Source organism: Loxodonta africana, chromosome 8 (assembly GCF_030014295.1).
Source record: "Loxodonta africana isolate mLoxAfr1 chromosome 8, mLoxAfr1.hap2, whole genome shotgun sequence".
Taxonomy (NCBI): Eukaryota; Metazoa; Chordata; class Mammalia; order Proboscidea; family Elephantidae; genus Loxodonta; species Loxodonta africana.
The window spans coordinates 17273478-17297698 of NC_087349.1; the positions used below are offsets into that span (position 1 = coordinate 17273478).

The 24221-nt window shown below is 44.8% G+C and overlaps 1 protein-coding gene across 15 annotated transcripts in view; it reads left to right on the top strand.

Annotated features, from left to right (window-relative positions):
• PLXNA4 (plexin A4) overlaps nt 1-24221 on the top strand; it is a 516957-nt gene that overhangs the window by 250867 nt on the left and 241869 nt on the right. The gene's annotated exons all lie outside the window — the stretch shown is intronic.

Here is a 24221-nt window from a genome sequence, read left to right on the forward strand (position 1 = left end):
TATAGATCTTTTATGTCTCTGGTTAGATTTATTCCTAAGTATTTGATCTTCTTGGGGGCTATTGTAAACGGTATTGATTTGTCTATTTCGTCTTCGAAGTTCTTTCTGTTGGTGTAGAGGAATCCAACAGATATTGGTATGTTTATCTTGTATCCTGATACTTTGCTGAAATCTTCTATTAGTTCCGGTAGTTTTCTTGTGGATTCTTTGGGTTTTTCTGTGTATAAGATCATATCATCTGCAAATAGGGATAATTTTACTTCTTCCTTACCAATTTGGATGCCCTTTATTTCCTTTTATAGCCTAAATGCTCTGGCTAAGACCTCCAGCACAATCTTGAATAAGAGTGGTGATAAAGGGCATCCTTGTGTAGTTCCCATTTTCAACGGGAAATGCTTTCAGAGTCTGTCCATTTAGGATGATGTTGGCTGTTGGGTTTGTAAAAATACCCTTCTACTCCTATTTTTCTGAGAGTTTTTATCATGAATGGGTGTTGGACTTTGTCAAATGCCCTTTCTACATCATTTGATAAATTCATGTGATTCTTGTCTTTTGTTTTATTTCTGTGATGGATTACATTAATTGTTTTTCTGATGTGAAACTATCCCTGCATACCTGGTATGAATCCCACTTGCTCATGCTGAATTATTTTTTTTGATATGTTATTGAATTCTATTAGCTAGAATTTTGTTGAGGATTTTTGTGTCTGTGTTCATGAGGGATATCGGTCTGTAATTTTCTTTTTTGTGGTGTCTTTACCTGTTTTTGGTATCAAATGCTGGCTTCATAAAATAAGTTTGGGAGTATTCCATCCTAGTAGTGGTGTTAACTCTTCCCTGAAAGTTTGGTAGACTTCTCCAGTAAAGCTGTCAGGGCTGTTTTCACTTTTTGGCTACTAGGAATAATGTATACAAGTTTTTGTGTGAACATATGTTTTTATTTCTTTTGGGTGTATACTTAGGAGTAAAATTGCTGGGTCATATGGTAAATCTATGTTTAACCATTGGAGAAACTGCTAGAATGCTGTTCAAAGTGTTTGTACGTTTCACCTTCCCATGAGCAATGGATGAGTTCCAGTTTCTCCACATTCCCGCCAAAACTTGCTATCATCCATTTTTTCATTATGGCCACCCTGGGTGGGTATGGTATAGTAGTATCTCACTGTGGTTTTGATTTGCATTTCCCTGACTGGATTTAGTATACTTCTTGGTCTATAACCGGCCTATGAGTCAAAAAACAGTGAGACTTCAATTGAAATCTCAGCCAGACCTCTCATTATTAACCAGATGATCATGGACAGGTAACTCAGTTCCAGATCTGTGAATGTAAGGTACAAATGAGGCAAACTGAGAGGACAAATGGAAAACATCCAGCTTACCAAGGCAGATGCACAGTACATGTTGGTTTTCTTCCCTGCACCCAGTCCTGGTGCCTGCACCTCCATCTTCATGATGGTACAATTGGGATGACATTTATATATCTCCATCAATTTTGTTCAGCCATTTCAGTAGGTAGCATATGATGAGGAATTGATGGTACTGAAAGAAGTCGTCCAAGCTGCACTGAAGGTGTTGGCAAAAAACAAGGCTCCAGGAATTGATGGAATACCAACTGAGATGTTTCAACAAAGGCTTACAGCGCCGGAAGTGATCATTCATCTGTGTTGAGAAATTTGGAAGACAGCTACCTGGCCAACCAACTGGCAGATATCCATATTTATGCCTGTTCCCAAGAAAGGTGATCCAACCAAATGTGAAAATTATAGAACAAAATCATTAATATTACACTTAAGTAAAATTTTGCTGAAGATCATTCAGAAGTGGCTGCAGCAGAATATTGACATGGAACTACCATAAATTCAAGCTGGATTCAGAAGAGGATTCAGGATATCATTATTGATGTCAGATGGATCCTGGCTGAAAGCAGAGAATACCAGAAAGATCTTTACCTCTGTTTTATTGACTATGCAAAGACACTGGACTGTGTGGATCATAACAAATTATGGATAACATCATGAAGAATGGGAATTCCAGAACACTTAATTGTGCTCATAAGGAACCTGTACATAGATCAGGAGGTAGTCGTTCGAACAGAACAAGGGGATACTACATGTTTTAAAGTTAGGAAAGGTGTATGTCAGGGTTGTATCCTTTCACCATATGTATTCAACCTGTATGGTGAGGAAATAATCCGAGAAGCTGGACTACATGAAGAAGAATGCGGCATCAGATTTGGAGGAAGACTCATTAACAACCTGTGCTATGCAGATGACACAACCTTGCTTGCTGAAAGTGAAGAGGGCTTAAAGCACTTACTGATGAAGATCAAAGACCACAGCCTTCAGTATGGATTACACCCCAAGATAAAGAAAACAAAAATCCCCACAACTGGACCAATGAGCAACATCATGATAAATGGAGAAAAGATTGAAGTTGTCAAGGATTTCATTTTACTTGGATCCATAATCAACAGGCATGGAAGCAGCAGTCAAGAAAGCAAAAGATGCATTGCATTGGGTAAATCTGCTGCAAAGGACCTCTTCAGAGTGTTGAAGAGCAAAGATGTCACCTTGAAGACTAAGGTATGCCTGTCCCAAGCCATGGTGTTATCAATCGCCTCATATGCGTGGGAAAGCTGGATGATGAATAATGAAGATTGAAGAAGAACAGATGCCTTTGAATTGTGGTTTTGGCAAAGAATATTGAATATACCATGGCCTGCCAAAAGAACAAGCAAGTCTGTCTTGAAAGATGTGCAACCAGAATGCTCCTTAGAAGCAAGGGTGGCAAGACTACGTCTTATATACTTTGGACATGTTGTAAGGAGAGATCGGTCCCTGGAGAAGGACATCATGCTTGGTAAAGTACAGGATGAACAAAAAAGAGGAAGACCCTCAACGAGATGGAGTGACACGGTGGCTGCAACAATGGGCTCAAGCATGATAATGATTGTGAGGATGGCGCAGGACTGGGCAGTGTTTCGTCTGTTGTACATGGGGTCACTGAGTTGGAACCGACTCCATGGCACCTAACAATGACAAAAATATCAATTTTTTAACAAGGTTGGAAGAAAGAATATACTAGAAAAGAAAAGAAAAAAAGGAAGGTGATGATGGATTGAGTTGGGGCAAAGGAGAAGATGTTTGATGCCAAGGTAAAGAAATTGGAGTTTTTTAACAGGGAGCAGCGAGGGCTGGGGAGTGACATAATAGCCATCTTCAATATAAACAGGGCAATTATATGGAGGGTGGTGACCAGCTGTTCCCCATCTCACTAAGGAGCTCAGAAGGAAAAATGCATTTAAACTGTGGGACACAGCATGGAGCTTAGTTATTAGGAAGAGCTCCTTCTCTGTCAGGGTCATGAAACACTGGAATGGGAATTTATCAAATTTCCTTTCCCTGAAGGCCTTTCCAAATAGGATAACCGGTATCCAGGAGCAAGTATGAGCTTCCCTGAGACAGTTCCTTCCGTCACAAAAATGCCACAATCCCTGGCAGTGCCCACCTGGGCACCTCTCCTGTGAGTCCCGCTATCCACACCAGGTAGTGGGTGACAACCCCTGCAGGCAGCTCCCCACCTGCCTGGACCCAGTTGACTCTCTTCTCACCCTAAGTGGTGTAGGGAAGTCGCTGCTTGGCTTTATTTCAGTAGTGGGTGATGGGGTTTCTATACATAGCCCTGCCTTCTAACTTCTTTGGCAGCTCCTGGGTTGAAAGGTGCTGTTGAGGGAGAAAGACAGGAGAGAAAGAGAGCTAAGTAACTCTTTTATTTAATTTTTTAAGTATCTTTCAAGAAAGCTCAAATGTTCAGTCCTTTTTTTTTTTTTTTTTAATGATAGCTAACTGTGGCCATTATGTCCTTGGCAGATCTTCTGGGGTTGGGCGCTTGCGTAATGACTCCTGTTTCACCCTGAGCAAATGGAAGTGCATATTGGAGGAGGTATATAACTAGGGTCCCGAGGAAAACATTTGACCCTGTCCAGGTTGGCTACTTGCTCTCCTGGAACCTGGAGGGGTGTGCGGCTCTTCTAGGACCACCTACCCACCCGTCCTACTGGTGACTGACTCCGCTCTATCCTCTCAGACTGCCTGTCCTCTGTGGATGACCTTACTTCTTCTTTGGCCATCTTGGACTTTCTTCTTCTTTGGGCAGCAAAAACTCATCTCTAGAAATACCTCTTCACAGAGCCTGCATTGTGTCAGTTTCTTAATTCCCACCCCATTTTTTGTTTCCCTTCTCCCCTCCCGCCTTAGACACACAGACACCTGCATACAAAGATGCTCAGGCTCAGAGAACCCAAACTTTCCAGCAGACACCTGCTCCTCTGGTGTCTTGCTCAGTTTCCAGGTGATGAAACTGGCCTTGGGCTGGGTGGTTGTCATGGAGATGCAACCCAGCTCCTGCCCCACATAGGCCCTTGAGCTCTTTCCAGTAACCTCTCTAGAGGGGCTGGAAAAGAAAGGCCTGACTTCCCCAGGTTTCTTCTTTCGGTGGGGAGAGGGTTCATGTGTGAGTGCTTTGACGCTATCTAATCCCAGTCATTCCACTGGATGAGGGGCAGGGAGGCCTGCCAAAAAGTGCAGAAGGTTTTCTATTTGGCCTGTTGCATTGGCTAATTACCCCAAATGGCAATCAGAGAAATAAGAAAAAATGGAATCAAGGTAATGTCTGTGTTATTTATATTTTATCATCTTTCCCAAGCTTAGCAAAGGAATGCAGTTTTCTTTCTCTCTCTGATCCATCATATAATGTCATCATCTTACTACTGATCAAATCTCTGCTGATTGGCACCACCATCCAAAGTACCTCACTTGTCCATTCACTCTGAATAGACAGTTTGTCAATAGCATCTGCCCGGACCTCTGCAAGGTCACCTCCTCTGGAGTTTAGACGTGTCCAAATTTCTAATTACATATATATTTATATTTATCTAGTACAGTATATTTAGTGCAGCCAGAGCGCTCCTTAAAAGCGAGGATGGTGAGACTTCGTCTCAAATACTTTGGACCTCTTATTAGGAGGAACTGGGCCCTGGAGAAGGACATTGTGCTTGGTAAAGTAGAGGGTCAGTGAAAAAGAGGAAGACCTTCGATGAAATGGGCTGACACAGAGGCTGCAACAGTGGGCTCAAGCTTCACAACTATTGTGAGAATGGCACAGGACCAGGTAGTGTTTCCTTCTGTTCTATATAGGGTCACTATGAGTTGGAACTGACTCAATGGCACCTAACAGCAACAACTTACATGTTTATAGTTATGTTGTTGTTAGGTGCTGTTGAGTCAGCCCTGACTCATGGTGACCCCATGCACAACAGAACAAAACACTGTTTGGTCCGGTACCATCGCATGATTGGTTGCTGATCAAACCATTGTGCTCCATAAGGTTTTCATTGGCTGATTTTCAGAAGTAGATCACTAGGCCTTTCTTCCTAGTCCATCTAAGTCTGGCAGCTCTGCTGAAACCTGTTCAACATCATACCAGTGTGTAAGCCTCCATGACAGATGGGTGATGGCCATACACGAGGTGCATTGGCCAGGAATTGAACCCAGGTCTCCTGCGGAAGCGAGACTTCCACCGTTGAATAAACCAGCGTCTCTATTTATATTTATACTTATCTGTGTGTGTGTTGTTTATCCAAAACTGATCTCTAAGCATCTCAGAAGACTTTCAGCCACTGCTCTCCATAATCCTAACCACCTCCAGTAGGGAAGGCCCACCTGCTCCTGCTGCAGTGAGCAGATGAGGGAAACTGAGGCACAAAGTGTAAGTGAAGGATGTCCCTCCATAGAGTCTGAGAAATTAAACAGCTTGATATCTCATGACCAAAAGGAGACAACAATCCAGGTTGCTCTGTGATTGCTCTGTGGCCTTTCCAACATGGTTGGAAAGTCAGCTGACCACAGGAATTCCAGCCGTGGGACTTTCTTTGTATAGAGGGGAATGGAATTTGCGTTTGGTGGGTGTACAACCTGATAATGAGTTTTAAGCCAGCCTCTTCCATTTTTTCTTTTTTTTCTTCCATTACTGACTTGGGCAAGTCACTGAATATTTTCCAACTTTGGGTTTTTAATTTGTTTTGTCTTGTTTTCTAGAACAGTTTAAATGCCTCCCTGCCTTCCTTTAGGTGAGCCCAAGGTTTGAAGGTGTTTTGTAACCAGCAAAACATGCTAGAAATGCTTAGTTTAATGAAAGCTAAGAGATGCATTGTTTAGTCCTTGCAACCATCCTATGAGGTCGGTATTATTTTGTGAGGCTCAGAGAGGTCAAACAACCAACCCAAAGTCACACAGCTAGCTCCAGAAGAATCTGGACCCATGTCTGCTGACTGCCACTTGAAGGCTTCCCCTCCACTCACAGCTGTCTGTGGGAACAAGATTAAACCCCACACTGAGACTCAGACCCAGGAAGAGGGTCATCTCAAGGTCAGCCCGACAAGCAGCCTGCTGTGTTGGCTCTGGAATGATATGCAACCCTGGTGACCAGGAATTATAGGAGCCTTATGGTGCACGCAGCAGATGGGGAAGGAGAAGAAAGGGATAGAGTGCGAGATGAGAGAAAAGTGGAGGGGAGGGAAAGCCAAGCTGGCTAGCTTGCCTGGGAGAGGGGAGGGCGACGTGCGCGCTGAAGTCCTTTGAGCTGAGAGAAAATGTGTGTCTTTATCTTTGTCTGCACAATTTATGGTCCAGCTGGGCTTTTCCGTGAGGCTGGGGCTGTTCTGGCACTGCCAGAAGAGTTACTCTTGGGGTGAGACACTGGCGTCCTTGGGGCCCTGCCAGGAGCGAATGTAGTCATGGTTTCTGGAGGGTGATTCCCAACTAGAGTTGGTGGGCAGGGCCAAGAATATTTAGAGGACACAGCTCTAGAGTCCCCAGAGCAGCCATTGACCTGAATCCCTGTGTGCTAGAACCATGGTCTGTATCATTTCCTCCCTACCAGATCTGAGAGACCCTCTTCCAGACGCATTCATTCATTCCTCCATTCAACAGCAATTCAACCAACAATAACATGATGAGCGCCCTGTTTGTAATTGTAGGTGAGATACAATGTGTCTTTCTACAAGAGAGCTCAAGGCGCTGGGTACATTGTAGCTTTCTTGCCCTCAAGATATACACAAGAGCAAAATGTTAATGTTTAATGCATGTGTAAGCAAACACCCATGGATGTGGAAATTATAAAAGCTCACCATTATCCAGATAATTTTTTGGAGTGTTCACTTACTGAGATTAATAACGATCTTTTAGAGTGTTGATTTAGCACCAAAAAAAAAAAAAAGTTAACAAATGCCGCACATTTGTGTGTGCTCCTGGGAGTTCTGATATTAGTCAGTCAGAGGAATCTATCTTAATATTGTTGAGAGTCGGGCTTTTATGCCTGTGTTTTGTTGATTTTTAGTTTAAACACAGCTCATCAATGGGATTTCCTACTTTCACATAGAATGAGCTATTTTAAAGACCTAGACAAGTGTATTCACTCACTCACACATTCATTCATTCATTTCCCAAACCTTTATAAATTGCAGACACCTGTTAGAGGGGTCCCTGGGTGGTACAAATGGCAAACTCACTGGGATGCTAACAGAAAGGTTGAAGGTTTGAGTCCACCCAGAGGTACCTCAGAAGAAGGTCCTGACAATCTACTTCGAAAAGGCCACAGCCATTGAAAACCCCAGGGAGTGTGGTTCTACGCTGACACACATGGGGCGCCAAGAGTTGGAATCCACTCAATGGCAAATGGGTTTTGTTTTGTTTGTTTGTTTTTTTCTGTTAGAGGGAAATATTTATTATCTATAAACTTCTAGTGTGGAAGCTGTGGTCAGATGCCCCAGAGGGCACAGCTCATCCACAGTGACCCTCATTTCCCTGATTAGAGGAGGGGGTGGTTCCCCGAGACTGCAGGCACAGCTGTGGCTTTAGATACAGAGTCCCTGCGTGCCTGAGGAGACCATTGTCCCTTAGTTCTAGCAAAGCAGAGTCTTCTCCGGTTGTGCCCTCCTTGACACAATAATGCAGTTGTAGTAACAGTTGACACGACAACACTTCAAGGAAAGAGGTGGACGTAGAAGATGCTTTGCGGAACAGCTGTGGGGATTTGCATCAAACCAGCCATGGAGATTACGAAACAACTCACAGAAGGGAGGAGGAAGAAGACTAAAGACCAACACTGAGGGGTGGGGAGGGGTCTGGACTCTAGCCCTCACTTACGAGGGGCTTCTGTGGACTGTTTCTGAGTACAGAGGTGGGCAAGGCCTGTCGTGGAGGCTCTGTGACCCACTGGCCTTGCTCTACGGGGCTGAGACTCTCAGGCAGGGCTTTACGGTGCTGTCCCACCTCCACTCCCACCCCCTCCCCCAGAAAAACCAAACACCTTACCCTCGAGTCAATTTCCAATCATGGTGACCCCATGTGTTACAGAGTAGAACTGCTCTGTAGGGTTTTCACCACCCAACCCCAGGGAACTCAAAGGCCTTTAGAGTTTTTGCCTTGTGAAACGGGGCAATCCGTACTTCAATAGTCCTTTATCACAGCACTGCACCCATAGAAAATGCTAGTGTCTGTGGGCATGCAGACACCGGACACCTGGGAGGCATCTGTTTCCCCCCCATCCCCCGCCCAAGGTCTAGGGGAAAGCTCTGTCTTGACACACCTATAGCCCGTCCATGGCAGCCTTATGTGCTATGGACACTGTTGGGATTGCTCATTTAAGGTAACTCGCCTGACCTGTGAAGGAAAAGGTACCTTAAGAGGCATTTAATCCATTCTCCTGCCTCCAGACAAGAATTGCACAGATGTCATCCCGATCCAGATGGCAGTAGGTATTATGGGGGTAGGGTGGGGTGGGAGTGGGGGGGGTGGCAATTGTGGGTCCAAACCAACAGTTTTTCAGAGAGGTAGTACCTGCTTGAGAACTTAAACTACTCATTGTGGGTTCTGTTGTTGTTGTCGTTGTTGTTAGGTGCTGTCGAGTCAGTTCCACCCCATATATAACCAATGTACAGCAGAACAAAACACTGCCTGGTCCTGCACCATCCTCACAATCATTGTTATGCTCGAGCCCGTTGTTGCGGCCATTGTGTCAATCCATCTCATTGAGGGCCTTCCTCTTTTTCACTGACCCTCTACTTTACCAAGCATGATGTCCTTCTCCAGGGACTGATCCCTTCTGAAAACACGTCCAGAGTATGTGAGATGAAATCTTGCCATCCTTGCTTCTAAGGAGCATCCTGCTTGTTCTTTTTCCAAGACAGATTTGTTCATTCTTTTGGCAGTCCGTGGTATATTCAATATGCTCTGCTGACACCACAATTCAAAGGCATCAGTTTTTCTTCAGTCTTCCTTATTCATCATCCAGCTTTCGCATGCATATGAGACAAATGAAAACAGCATGGCTTGGGTCAGGCACACCTTAGTCTTCAGGGTGACATCTTTGCTTTTCAACACTTTAAAGTGGTCTTTTTTTTTTTTTTTTTTTTGCAGCAGATTTGCCCAATGCAATGCATCTTTTGATTTCTTGACTGCCGCTTCCATGTGTATTGATTGTGGGTCCAAGTAAAATGAAATCCTTGACAACTTCAGTCTTTTCTCCCTTTATCATGATGCTGCTTATTGGTCTGTTTGTGAGGATTTTTGTTTTCTTTATGTTGAGGTGTAATCCATACTGAAGGCTGTGGTCTTTGACCTTCATCAGTAAGTGCTTCAAGTCCTCTTCACTTTCAGCAAGAAAGGTTGTGTCATCTGCATAGCACAGGTTGTTAATGAGTCTTCCTCCAATCCTGATGCCCCATCCTTCTTCATATAGTCCAGCTTCTCGGATTACTTGTTCAGCATATGGACTGAATAGGTATGGTGCAAGGATACAACCTTGAGGCATACCGTTCCTGACTTTAAATCATGCAATTTCCCCTTGTTCCATTTGGATGACTTCTTGATCTATATATAAGCTCCTCATGAGCACAGTTAAGTGTTCTGAAATGCCCATTCTTCGCAATGTTATCCATAATTTGTTACGATCCACACAGTTGAATGCCTTTGCATAGTCAATAAAACAGAGGTAAACATCCTTCTGGGATTCTCTGCTTTCAGCCAGGATCCATCTGACATCAGCATGATATCCTTTATTCCATGCCCTCTTCTGAATCCTTCTTGAATTTCTGGCAGTTCCCTGTTAATGTACTGCCACAGTCCCTTTTGAATGATCTTCAGCAAAATTTTACTTCCCTGTAATAGTAATGATATTGTTCGATAATTTCGGCATTTGGTTGTGTCACTTTCCTTGGGAATAGGCATAAATATGGATCTCTTGCAGTCGATTGGCCAGGTAGCTGTCCTCCAAATTTCTTAGCATAGAGGAATGAACACTTCCAGCGCCACATCCCTTGGTTGAAACATCTCCGTTGGTGTTCCATCAATTCCTGGAGCCTTGTTTTCTGCCAATGCCTTCAGTGCAGCTTGGACTTCCTTCAGTATTCCTGATCAAATGCTACTTTCTGAAATGGTTGAATGTTGACCAATTCTTTTTGGTACAGTGACTCTGTGTATTCCTTCCATCTTCTTTTGATTTCCCCTGTGTCATTTAATATTTTCCTGGTAGAATCCTTCAATATTGCAGCTTGGGGCTTGATTTTTTTCTTCAGTTCTTTTAGCTTGAGAAATGTGGAGCGTGTTCTTCCTTTTTGGTTTTTGCACATGTCATTATAATACTTCGCTTTGTCTTCTCCAGCCACCCTTTGAAATCTTCTGTTCAGCTCTTTTACTTCATCATTCCTTCCTTTCTCTTTGGCTACTCGACATTCAAGAGCAAGTTTCAAAGTCTCTTCTGACGTCCATTTCAGTCTTTTCTTTCTTTTCTGTCTTTTTAATGACCTCTTGCTTTCTTCATGTATGATGTCGTTAATGTCATTCCACAACTCGTCTGGTCTTCAGTCATTAGTGTTTAATGCTTCAAAACTGTTCTTTTTTTAAATAATTTTTATTGTGCTTTAAGTGAAAGTTTACAAATCAAGTCAGTCTCTCACACAAAAACCCATATACACCTTGCTACACACTCCCAATTGCTCTCCCCCTAATGAGACAGCCTGCTCTCTCCCTCCACTCTCTCTTTTCTTGTCCATTTCACCAGCTTCTAACCCCCTCCACCCTCTCATCTCCCCTCCAGGCAGGAGATGCCAACATAGTCTCAAGTGTCCATCTGATCCAAGAACTCAGTCCTCACCAGCATCCCTCTCCAACCCCTAGTCCAGTCTAATCCATGTCTGAGAGTTGGCTTCAGGAATGGTTCCTGTCCTGGGCCAACAGAAGGTCTGGAGGCCATGACCGCCAGGGTCCTTCTAGTCTCAGTCAGACCATTAAGTCTGGTCTTATGAGAATTTGGGGCCTGCATCCCACTGCTCTCCTGCTCCCTCAGGGGTTCTCTGTTGTGTTCCCTGTCAGGGCAGTCATCAGTTGTAGCTGGGCACCATCTAGTTCTTCTGGTCTCAGGATGATGTAGTCTCTGGTTCATGTAGCCCTTTCTGTATCTTGAGCTCATAATCACGTTGTGTCCTTGGTGTTCTTCATTTTCCTTTGATCCAGGTGGGTTGAGACCAATTGATGCATCTTAGATGGCTGCTTGCTAGCTTTTAAGACCCCAGACGCCACTCTTCAAAGTAGGATGCAGAATGTTCTCTTAATAGATTTTATTATGCCAATTGACTTAGATGTCCCCTGAAACCATAGTTCCCGGACCCCTGCCCCTGCTACGCTGGCCTTTGAAGCATTCAGTTTATTCAGGAAACTTCTTTGCTTTTGGTTTAGTCCAATTGTGCTGACCTCCCCTGTATTGTGTGCTGTCTTTCCCTTCGCCTAAAGTAGTTCTTATCTACTATCTAATTAGTGAATGCCCCTCTCCCACCCTCCCTCCCTCTCCCCTCTCATAACCACAAAAGAATGTTTTCTTCTCACTTTAAACTATTTCTCAAGTTCTTATAATCTTTTTTTTTTATATACAATATTTGTCCTTTTGCAACTGACTAATTTCACTCAGCATAATGCCTTCCAGGTTCCTCCATGTTATGGAATGTTTCACAGATTCGTCACTGTTCTTTATCGATGCGTAGTATTCCATTGGGTGAATATACCATAATTTATTTATCCATTCATCCATTGATGGGCACCTTGGTTGCTTCCATCTTTTTGCTATTGTAAACAGTGCTGCAGTAAACATGGGTGTGCATATATCTGTTTGAGTAAAGGCTCTTATTTCTCTAGGATATATTCCAAGGAGTGGGATTGCTGGATCGTATGGTAGTACTATTTCTAGCTTTTTAAGAAAACACCAAATCAATTTCCAAAGTGGTTGTCCCATTTGACATTCCCACCAGCAGTGTATAAGTGTTCCAATCTCTCCACAGCCTCTCCAACATTTATTATTTTGTGTTTTTTGGATTACTGCCAGCCTTGTTGGAGTGAGATGAAATCTCATTGTAGTTTTGATCTCCATTTCTCTAATGGCTAATGATCGTGAACATTTCCTCATATATCTGTTAGCTACCTGAATGTCTTCTTCAGTGAAGTGTCTATTCATATCTTTTGCCCATTTTTTAATTGGGTTATTTGTCTTTTTGCAGTTGAGTTTTTGCAGTATCATGTAGATTTTAGAGATCAGGTGCTGATCAGAAATGTCATAGCTAAAAACTTTTTCCCAGTCTGTAGGTAGTCTTTTTACTCTTTTGGTGAAGTCTTTGGATGAGCATAGGTGTTTGATTTTTAGGAGCTCCCAGTTACCTAGTTTTTCTTCTACATTCATTATAATGTTTTGTATACTGTTTATGCCATGTATTAGGGCTCCTAACTTCAAATCTATTCTTGAGATGGCCTCTAAATTCAGGTGGGAAGTACTCAAGGTCGTATTTAGTTCTAGTAGACTTGTTCTAATTTTCTTCAGTTTCAACTTGAATTTGCATATGAGCAGTTGATGATCTGCTCCATAGTCAGCCCCTTGCCTTGTTCTGACTGATGATATTGAGCTTTTCCATTGTCGCTTTCCACAGATGTAGTCAATTTGATCCCTGTGTATTCTGTCTGGCGAGGTTCATGTGTGTAGTTGCTGTTTATGTTGGTAAAAAAAGGTGTTTGCAGTGAAGAAGTTGTTGGTCTTGCAAAATTCTATCATGTGATCTCTGGCATCAGTTCTATCACCAAGGCCATGTTTTTCCACTACTGATTCTTCTTTGTTTCCAACTTTCAAATTCTAGCTACCAGTAATTATCAGTGCATCCTGATTGCGTGTTCGATCAATTTCAGACTGCAGACACTAGTAAAAATATTCAATTTCTTCATCTTTGACCTTAGTGGTTGGTGTGTAAATTTGAATAATGGTCATATTAACTGGTCTTCCTTGCAGGCGTATGGATATTATCCTAACACTGACAGGGTTGTACTTCAAGATATCTTGAAATGTTCTTTTTGACGATGAATGCAACACCATTCCTCTTCAAGTTGTCATTCCCAGCGTACTAGACCATATGATTGTCCAATTCAAAATGGCCAATACCAGTCCATTTCAGCTCACTAATGCCTAGGATATCGATGTTTATGCATTCCATTTCATTTTTGACAACTTCCAATTTTCCCGGGTTCATATACTTCATCATTCCATGTTCCTATCATTAACGGATGTTTGCAGCTGTTTCTTCTCATTTTGAGTCGTGCCCATAGCAGCAAATGAAGGTCTCAAAAGTTTGACTTCATCCACGTCATTAAGCTTGACTCTACTTTGAGGAGGTAGCTCTTCCCCAGTCATCTTTTGAGTGCCTTCCAACCTGGGGGGGCTCATCTTCCAGCACTATATCAGACAGTGTTCCACTGCTATTCGTAAGGTTTTCACTGGCTAATTCTTTTCAGAAGTAGACTGCCAGGTCCTTCTTCCTAGTCTGTCTTAATCTGGGAGCTCAGCTGAAACCTGTCCACCATGGGAGATCCTGCTAGTATTTGAACACTGGTGGCATAGCTTCCGGTAACACATAAGCCCCCACAACAAACTGACAGATGTGGGGGATTGTGGGTTTTAAGGCAAGCCATTTCTTACTCTCTTCTGAGGCTCAGTTTCCCATTTGATCCCCTTACCAATATCTCTGTAAACCAGAGGACTGTTGAAAGATGATACTTCCTTTTCCAAAGGACAAACATGTCAGGGGAACTGCGGGGATCCCAAAAAGAATAGTGCAATAGTGGTTGTGAAGTGGTCTGTTTAAGAAGGACTTGCCCTTGAAAGACGAACCCAGTTGTCTTAGTCATCTAGTGCTGCCGTAACAGAAATACCACAGGTGGATGACTTTCACGAAGAGAAATTTATTTCCTCACAGTGTAGGCTAAAAGCCCAAATTCAAATTGTCAGCTCCAGGGGAAGGCTTTCTCTCTCTCTTGGCTTTGGAGGAAGGTCCTTGTCCTCAATCTTCCCCTGGTCGAGGAGCTCCGCAGGCACAGGGACCCCAGGTCCAAGGGACGCGCTCTGCTCCCTGGTGCTGCTTTCTTGGTGGTATGAGGTCCCCAGCTCTCTGCTTGCTTCCCTTTCCTTTTATCTCTTGAGAGATAAAAGTTGGTGCAGGCTGCACCCCAGGGAAACGCCCTTTACCCTGGTTCAGGGAAGTGACCTGAGTGTTACAATCCCACCCTAATCCTCTCAATATAAAATTACAATTACAAAATGGAGGACAACCACACAATACTGGGCATCATGGTCTAATCAAGTTGATACACACATTTTTGGGGGGACATAATTCAATCCATGATACCAGTGTACCCTTCATTAGCATTTCAAAGTCGTGTCCTTGCTAAGTTTTGTAGCGGCTTCTCTAGCTTGCATAAAATAATCTTTCCTTTTGAATTGATCCTGAGCATTAGAGCTTTGAATCCCGCACTACTTACCTTCTTCCAGGACTATGGCCTTTGAAAAAGGAGTTCCTGGGTGGTACAGATGGCTAAGCACTCAGCTATTAATCATAAGGTTGGCAGCCTGAATCTACCCAGGGGTGCATTGGAAGAAAGGCCTGGCCATCTATTTCCAAAACATCATAGCCATTGAAAACTCTACGGAGCACAGTTCTACTTTGACTCACAGGGGGCCACCATAAGTTGAAATTGGTTTGGTTTGGTTTGGCCTTTGAAGGGACTCTTGCCAGATGCCAAAAAAAAAAAAAAAATGCCAGCACCTCTCAAAACCCAAAACCAAATCCATTGCTGTGGAGTCGATTCTGACTTGCAGCAACCCTATAAGACAGCGTAGAACTGCCCGATGGGGTTTCCAAGGATCAGCTGGTGGATTCAAACTGCTGACCTTTTGGTTAGCTGCTGAGCTCTTAACCACTGCACCACCAGGGCCCCAGCACCCCTCAGTCCTCCCATAAACGTTTCTGAGGGTCCCTCTCCAATCAGGCTCAACCAGTAAGGGCCAGCAGGTCCCTCTCTGTAAGCCACACTGCCAGGGACAGAGGTCACCTGCAGCCTGGTCCTGCCAGATAACAGGAGACCTAGCCCCTCACCTGTACCACAAGCGTACCTGAGCTGGAGAAGCAGGAGCTTGGACTCTTGCTTTGGGTTTCAATTTTATGAAAATACACACTTGTCTACAGTGCGATATTTTTAAGCCCAGCTTAATTTGTAACAATAACAAGGACAATCACGGAAGCTTCCTATTTTATTGCCAAGATGAATCTGTTTGTAACTCATTATATTCACAGAACCTTTACTTGACTAAGTATCTGTCTATGGCTCCTGAATTCTAGTGTTGTTATCAGCGTTGTTATTCATACCTTCGTCTGATGTTATTATTTTTATCTAGTTACTCTTTCCTTTTGGGCACCATCATAGCAATGATTGTGAGGACGGTGCAGAACCGGGCAGTGTTTTCATTCTGTTGTGCGTAGGGTCTCTATGAGTTGGAACTGACTCGATGGCACCTAACAACAACAACAGCCCTTTTCTTTAGTTTTCAGTAATGTCTTAAAGGCTTTGTTTTATTTATAACCATAAATTCCTGTTATGGATCAAATTATGTCCCCCCAAAATATGTGTTGTAAATCCTAACCCCTATACCTGTGGCTATAAGCCCATTGGGAAATGGGTTTTCTTTGTTACTTAGTTAAGGAGACAGTATTCCTGTAGGTTGTGCTTGAGTCACTGTCTTTAGAGATGTAAATGAGCAGATTAAGCAAAAAGAGATGGGGGAAGAGAGATGCCGTGCCCCATGAAGACAGCCAATGTGCCAAGAAACAGAAGATGAAAAGAGACAAGGACCTTCCCCAAGAGCCGACGGAGTGAGAAAGACTTCAGCTAGGGCTGGTGCCCTTTCTTGGGATTTCTAGCCTCCTAAACTATGAGAAAATTAATTTCTGTTTGTTAAAGCCACCCACTTCTGGTATTTCTGTTATAGCAGCACTAGATGACTAAGACAATTCCCTAACAGTAGGGGTGACCCTTCTGCTCTGTTGGGGAAGAGGACTATTAAGAGATAGCAAGACGAGATGGTCTCCTCATAACCACCAAGGAAAATCCCCAATGGACTGATTCATTCACACCATCCAGGCTTGCTGAGTGTTCCTTACATGCCTGACAGGATCTTAGGCCACCAAGACCCAAAATGATTAAAAGGGAGACAGGTGTCAAGCAGATGTGGGTTTGAATCCCATTTTGACTAAGTAATAAGCTTAGTCAGTTGTTACTGTTGTTAGTTGCCAACAAGCCGGCTATAACTCATGGTGGCTCCGTGCACAATAGAACAAATCACTGCCCGGTCTTGTGCCGTCTTCGTAATTATACCACTATATTGGACAATATTTTCTTGGGGTCCGTAGATTTTCATTGGCTGATTTTTGAAAGTAGATCACCAGGCCTTTCTTCCTAGTCTGTCTTACCATGGAAGCCCCGCTGAAACCTGTCCATAGTGAGTGACCCTGCTGGTAATTTAAATATCAGTGGCATAGCTTCCAGCGTTACAACAACACACAAGCTACCACAGTACCACAAGCTGAGTGATGGGTGGGGGTCCTTAGTCAATAGTATGTGTGACTTTGGCAAAGTTAGTCTCTAGATCTTATTTTCCTCCTTAGATAGCAACGGTACCCACTTGCACATGAGCCATACGTAGTATACATTTATATCGTCTGGCACATAGAAAACGATAAGTGTTAGCTATGGTGGTTCTGAGGAGCCCTGGTGGCTTAGTGGTTAAAGTGCTCAACTGCTAACTGAAAGGTTGAACCCGATAGCCGTTCCATAGAGAACGATGTGGCAGTCTGCCTCCATAAGGATTACAGCCTTGGAAACCCTGTGGGGCAGTTCTACTCTGTTCTGTAGGGTCTCTAGGAGTTGGAATTGACTCCATGGCAATGGCTTTGGGCTTTTGGTTTATGGTTGTTTTATATTCTTCCAGGAAAAGGAGCTCATAATCTAGAGGAAGAACCAAACCCTGAAATACTCAGAGCTATGCTGTGAAGGAGGAGCCCTGGTGGCTCACTGGTTAAAGCACCCGGCTGCTAACTGAAAGCTCAGTGGTTCCAATCCGCCAGCCGCGCTGCAGGAGAAAGATGTGGCAGTCTGCTTCTGTAAAGATCGCAGCCTTGGAAACCCTGTGGGGCAGTTCTACGCTGTCCTACAGGGTCTCTGTGAGTCGGAATCGACTCCACGGCAATGGGATGCCATGAAGGGAAGGTGGCAACCACAGTGAAACCAAATGCCCTGGGTGCCCAGAGTATTGGTTCCCTGGGTGGACCAACCAGGCAGAGGGAGGCTGGGGCCAAGGGGGCAGCGCTAGCCGAGACCCAGAGCTGAGAGGGCGTGAGTGTGCCCAGGAGGGAGGATCAGGTCTGGTGGAAGCACTGGCCCACTTGGGGGCAGGATTTGAAGCTGGAAGCTTTGATTGGGTATATTCTGTGAAGGGCTTGGAGACCATCTTAGGAGGTTTGGCTTTTACTGTATTTTAACAATTCTAAGACACAAGACACACGTTTTTCCCTTACATTTGAACATCTTTGAATGCATGCATTTTGTAATCAATGTGTTGTCCCTGTTAATTGCCAGCATTTTAATCTTTCTTAGTAGTACACAAAATTATAGTATACTGTACAGTCGGTGCTTTAGCTGAGACGAAATATGGCATGCTAAAGGCAGCCAGGCCCAAGGCCTTATTGGAGAAAGCTTCATGCAGCCATTGTTCCCTTCCCACTCAGCAAATGCCCAATTGTCTTCAGATGTCATTCAGTTCCGTTGGAGGGCACGAGTCTCCTCAACTTCTAATAGCTGGTGCCTCACCGGTGGTAGGATCCTACCTGGAAGGAATCTATTATGCATGTCTTTCTTCAAAGAGCCACACGCTGAAGTAAAGAAGAGAATCAACACTTCTGAGAAAGGGTGCAACACACTCCCAAGACAACTTACGGGTAACGCTCTGAAAGCCTGCTTTCTTGTCCTCCTCACAGATGTGTCCTCATGTCCCTTGAAATGTTCTAGAACCCTCACTGCCTGGTTCTTAGTATTTGTGCAGAACTGATGTGGGTTCTGCAGAATGAGTTAAAAATCTAGGCAGAAAACTGGACTGGAGGGATGATGCTATAGAGAGAGCCCTTCCATTGCTTTCAATTTCTCAGTTCTTTTGTATTCTCCCCCATCTCCCTTTCTCATCTCTTTTGTTTCCTCTGGTTCTTCTTTACGACCTTGTTGTCTGCTTCTCTCCATTAAGCAAAGATGTCCATGGGCACAGGAAGCCCATGGCTCGGACTGCTGTGGGGCAGGCAGGGGGAGGTAGAAGGTGAAGAAGAGCCTGGTGGTGCCACCAGCTGATGCTCAGCAATAGCTGAGGCTCATCTACATCCAGGCCACGCAGGAGCCCCACCACTCTGTGGTGGACAAGAGCTGGTTGCCTAGCAACAGTGCCTCTGCTCTTTCTATGTGCACCCCTCAGACCACATGCTTCTTTCATGACAATCCTGCCTCTTCCTGTCCTTGCCTCCATTCAGTCCATGAAGTTCATTTTTATGGAATTTTTACTTGAATCCATAATATAGTGAAGAGGGGTAGGAAACGTGTTTGGTACAATATTTCCCGAATACCTTACCCTTTAAGTTCAGCCCAGTGACTGAGAACTCTGGGTAGACTCCATTGATTCTCCATCTTTCTGTACCTCAGATTCCCTATAAAACCCATTGCCATGGAGTTGATTCCGACTCACAGCGGCCCTATAGGACAGAGTAGAACTGCCCCATAGAGTTTCCAAGGAGCGCCTGGTGGACTCGAACTGCTGACCTTTTGGCTAGTAGCTATAGCTCTTAACCACTATGCCCCAGGGTTTCCTAGACTCCCTGTGAGACTGGTCAAAAGCATAGTTTGTGAGCAAGAGCTGTTGTTGTTTGTTCCCATCAAGTCAGCTCCTACTGATGGCGACCTTCTGTATAACAGAAGGAAACATTGCCCAGTCCGGCACCATCTTCACGACTGTTGGGATGCTTGAGTTCATTGTTGCAGTCCCTGTGTCAGTCCATCTTGTGGAGGGTTTCCCTTGTTTTGTTGGCCCTCTACTTTTCCAAACAGGATGTCGTTTTCTAGAGATTGCTCTTCCCTAGTGACGTGTCCAAAGTAAGCAAGTTGAAGTCTTGTCATCCTCGCTTCTAAGGCACAAGACCTAGAGAGTAAAAAAAAAATCTGATTGAGGCCGGTGGGATCCCTGATTCTACTCTACGACAATTGTCCTCGGTAGCTAGGCCGGGCAGCTGATTGCCCATTTTCAGTCCAGATCTGTATTAAGATGCACGTGTATGTTCGTGTCTTTGGTGGGAGGTGGTGGGGGAAGTCTTTTAATTATTAGATTCAACCTCTGTGCCAGGACCTTTTAGATAAGAGCCGTTGAGGCTCTTTTTAATGCCCTCGAAGAAGCTTCCAGTGAAAATATAGTCTTCCATGGTCTAGTGACAAGTCCTCAGTGCAGTCATGGCAGGTAATTCCGTACCTAAACCGGTGTGGGGTCTTTGGCTCTTCCATCCTAACATGGAAAACTCATGTCTGTACATTTAGAGTTACCGAGACATATCATATTCATATTTACTTATTTATATCTGAACAATTACATTCATAATTGTTTCCCTTCACAATATGGAACATTCTTTTCCTTTTTTGTCAATGCCTTGCAGATGGTATGTACAAATAAATATTTGTGAAAGGAAGAATGGAAGGGATCTCTAGTTCAGCGATTTCCTTAAAACACACCTTTCCATGTGAGAAAAACAAACCAAACTCAAGCCCTTTGTCATTGACGTGATTCAGCTCATGGCGACCCTACAGGACAGAGTAGAACTCCCTGACAGGGTTTCCAGGGAGCAGCTGGTGGATTTGAACTGCTGACCTTTTGGTTACAGCTGAACTCTTAACCACTGCGCCACCAGCGCTCCTCCATGTGGTAAAGTGTGTAAAAATGATCTTTGGAGTTTATGATTGAGAACTGATATTAAATTTAAGTTGAAAGATTTATTTCTTGAGGTATGTTCTTTACTCACCTGAAGTGAATGGTGAACATCAGATTGTAAATTAAGAAGAACCCCAAGGCCAAGTCGCCTCTCTGGCCACAGAATTTTCACATCAAAATGCAGGTTGGGTAGACAATCTCTTTTAGTTTAGTCCGTTTTCTTTCTCTGGGTCTCAGTTTGTCTGGTCTGTAAAATGGTTGTTGTTGATGTTGTTATTGTTGTTAGGTGCCGTCGAGTTGGCTCCAACCCATAGCGACCCTATGCACAACAGAACGAAACACTGCCCGGTCCTGCACCATCCTTAAAATCGTTGTTATGCTTGAGGTTATTGTTGCAGCCACCGTGTCAGTCCACCTCGTTGAGGGTCTTTTTCTTTTCTGCTGACCCTGTACTTTGCCAAGCATCATGTCCTTCTCCAGGGACTGGTCCCTCCTGACGATATGTCCAAAGTATGTAAGACACAGTCTCGCCATCCTGTAAAATGGTAAGGATGCCAAAAACTCATTGCCGTGGAGAAGAGTCTGACTCGTGGCAACCCCATGTGTATTGGAGTAGAGCTGTGCTCCACAGGGCTTTAAGTGGCTGATTTTTCGGAAATAGGTCACCAGGCCTTTCTTCTGAGGTGCCTCTGGGTGGACTCAAACCTTCAACCTTTTGGTTAGCAGCGGGACATGTTAACTGTACAACCCAGGGGCTCCCTAGCCTGTATTTACTACCCGAATCATCACCTGAGCCAGGATAGAGCCTGTGTGGGGTCTTCCTCATTCTCGGGCTTCTCAGTGTTTCAGAATAAGCTGCTTCTCTCAGCGGAATGATCCTCGGCTCCCAGTGCCCCCCTTCACCTGGCAAGGGCCCTGGCATGGGGAGCAGCAATGGATGGTCTACACCATATGGCAGCAGTGATGGGGCCACCTTCCTCGCTTTGGGCATATGGGCAGCCCACAATCTAAGGGGCACTTGAAGCCCTGTGGAGCACAGCTCTCTTGAGGAAGAAAAGGGAAGTTTTCCTGCCCTGGGGCTGGAAGCTAAGTGCCAGCTGAGGGAAGTGGGCAGTGCAGGCATGTTATTTAAGGGTAGAGGCTGTGTTGTGTCCCCAGCTCCAGACCCGTGCCCCGATATTCACAACGTGGTCACTAAGTGATTATTTACTGGCTGTAGAGTGTTGTGACTCTCATGAGACATTTCAAAGCTAGCCTAGTTGGCTATCTGGCTGTCTCTATAACATCACCATGTGATTAGGAAAGGGAGGAAGTTAATCTCTGTGTAAATATCTGAGTAATTACTGCACTGGCAGCATTTTTAAGATGATTTGTTCTGAAAGCACAGAGCAATGCGTCCCTTACCAATGCTACATTTCCTCCAGACCTAATAGTTGGCTGGCTTTGAAAACATCGGAAGTATTACTTGCATGTGGGGGGGGGGGGTGGCGGTAGGGCTCCATAAAAACAAGATTGGCATTTGCCTTTCCCCAGCGGGTTCCAGAACATTCTGGAGTCACGGAGTTTGGAGGAGCCTAGCAGAGCAGCTAACACGTCACCACCTCCCTTCGAGGCCAGGGGTGTTGGTGTCGGTCTGTAGTTCACATGCTGCTGGCAGAAAGTGGCACACACCCCATTCTCCTGACTCCTGGCCCAGTGCTCTCAACATGCACACGATCTCCTCCCACATGCAGTCCTTTCAGAAACGCAAAATTTTAAGAACACAACTCCAGCTGCCATCCGCAGCTGAGAACATGAGATTTGTAGGGGATGAAAGTCGTAGTGAATTTCCTAGAGGACCTCACTATCTGAGAGGTGAGCAAACAGCACCTTGTACAGGATCTGCCTAAACGGCGAGATGAGCCGCCGTCTCTCTCCCCACGAAAGGAAATTGGCTGCAGTTGCTGCAGGAAGCACTTGGGGCAGACAGTCAGGAGGACGCACTGACTGCGGGCTGGGCAAAGGTGGATCCTACTGTCCTCAGCTGCTGCGAGTGGCTGCTTGAGCTCGTATGTATACCACTTACTGTCAGGCTAATTCTGACTCATGGCGACCCCATGAGAATTATGCTTCATAGGGTTTTCAATGGCTGATTTTTCAGAAGTCGATCTCCAGGCCTTTCTTCCGAGGCACCTCTTTTCTAATAGCAGCCTAGCACGTTAGCTGTTTGAGCCACCCAGGGACTCCTTCCTGATCTTGCTCACCCATTTTCTCCAGAAGTGCAGGAGAAGTCCTGTGAGTGAACGAGGTACATTTTACTGGCCTGGAAACACCTTTCAGAGTGACTTTCAAGTCCTCCCCGCCCCCCGCCCCCGCAAGCTCAGCATTCCTTTTTCAAGCAGTATCTGATTGTGTCATGTTGGATACAGGCCAGCCTGCGGAAACCCACTGAAGCTACCTTGGCTGTCTTTCTTAGCAATAGGGCAGGAAGACGGTGTTCTGGCCCTTTAACATTTTCATTTGGAAATAGGCTTAACTGGCTAAAACAGTCAATTGCAGAATCCCACAGGATGGTTACCGGTGGTATTTATAAGAAGAGGGACTAAAGCACAGCCCTCTCATAGGGCTGCCATATGAATATACACGCCAAGCAGTGGGCATGTGTACATTACAGGTAGGTGTACACAGTTTCCGTTGTGTACTTCTGCACATATATCTGAGTTGCCGTGTGCATGGCTGTATGTGCATGCACAGCCAGGGGACATGTGTGGACATGGGATGTGTGTGTACATACATGTGCACGCAACCCTCGTGAATTGGTATTTACACATGACCTGTGTCTGCATGTGTGTACAGATATCCGCAGCACGTTTGCCAATGTCTATTCTACTTTTGCCCAGGCTATTCTCCCTTTTTTTATTCTCCCTGCCTTGACGGGGGAGAGACTGTTAAACGTTGGCAATGCAATCAAGAGAAAGCGATTTCGACGCAACGTTCCCTTGCCCTGCAGACACATTGCCACCACTTTTACGCTGCGCATTACGCTGCGATGAAATTTAGTTAATTTTATGGTTTGTTATTACAACAGCCGAGTGGGTTGAGAGCGCGGCTTATGTTGGCTCCAAGTTTGAAATTTCCTGGGTGTGATGAGAGAGAGGGAGGGCAGGAAGCTGGCCGTGGTAGGAATTCAAAGTCCAGGCAGAAGCACAGCCGCTGCTCGAATTGGCTTTTAACTCTTCTCACTAGAGGGATCAGTTCATTAGTCGGCACAGGCTTGGCGGCTGCCCTCACCGGAGGTGTATTTTGGTCAGGGAGATGAGAGGAACAGTCACAGAACAACCAGGTACTGCAAAACAACTCGTTTTGGTGGAAAGAGCTTTGCTATGTTCTGTAGTCAAATCCCAGCTTTGCCTTTCCTCTCTGACCTCGACTTCCTTATCTGTAAAATGGGAGCAGTAATGTTCACCCTGTAATATTCCTGGGAGGCAAGCACCTGGTCTACAGTAGGTGCTCAGTAAATGTTTTGTTCTCTCCTCCTGTCTTGCCTGGGAAACCTCATCTGTTCCAGAATTTTCTAGAGGCGAGAGACAGCCAGAGAAGTTGGGGCATTGAAATTCAGGATGAGCCCCTAATGGGAAGGGATTGGGGACACACCCAAACCAAACCTGTTGCCATGGAGTCAATTCCGGCTCGTGGCGCCCCCATGTGTTACAGAATACAGCTGCTCCGTAGGGTTTTCTTGGCTGTAATCTTTACGGAAGCAGATCGTCAGGCCTTTCCTTTGTGGTACCGCTAGGTGGGTTTGAACCACCAACC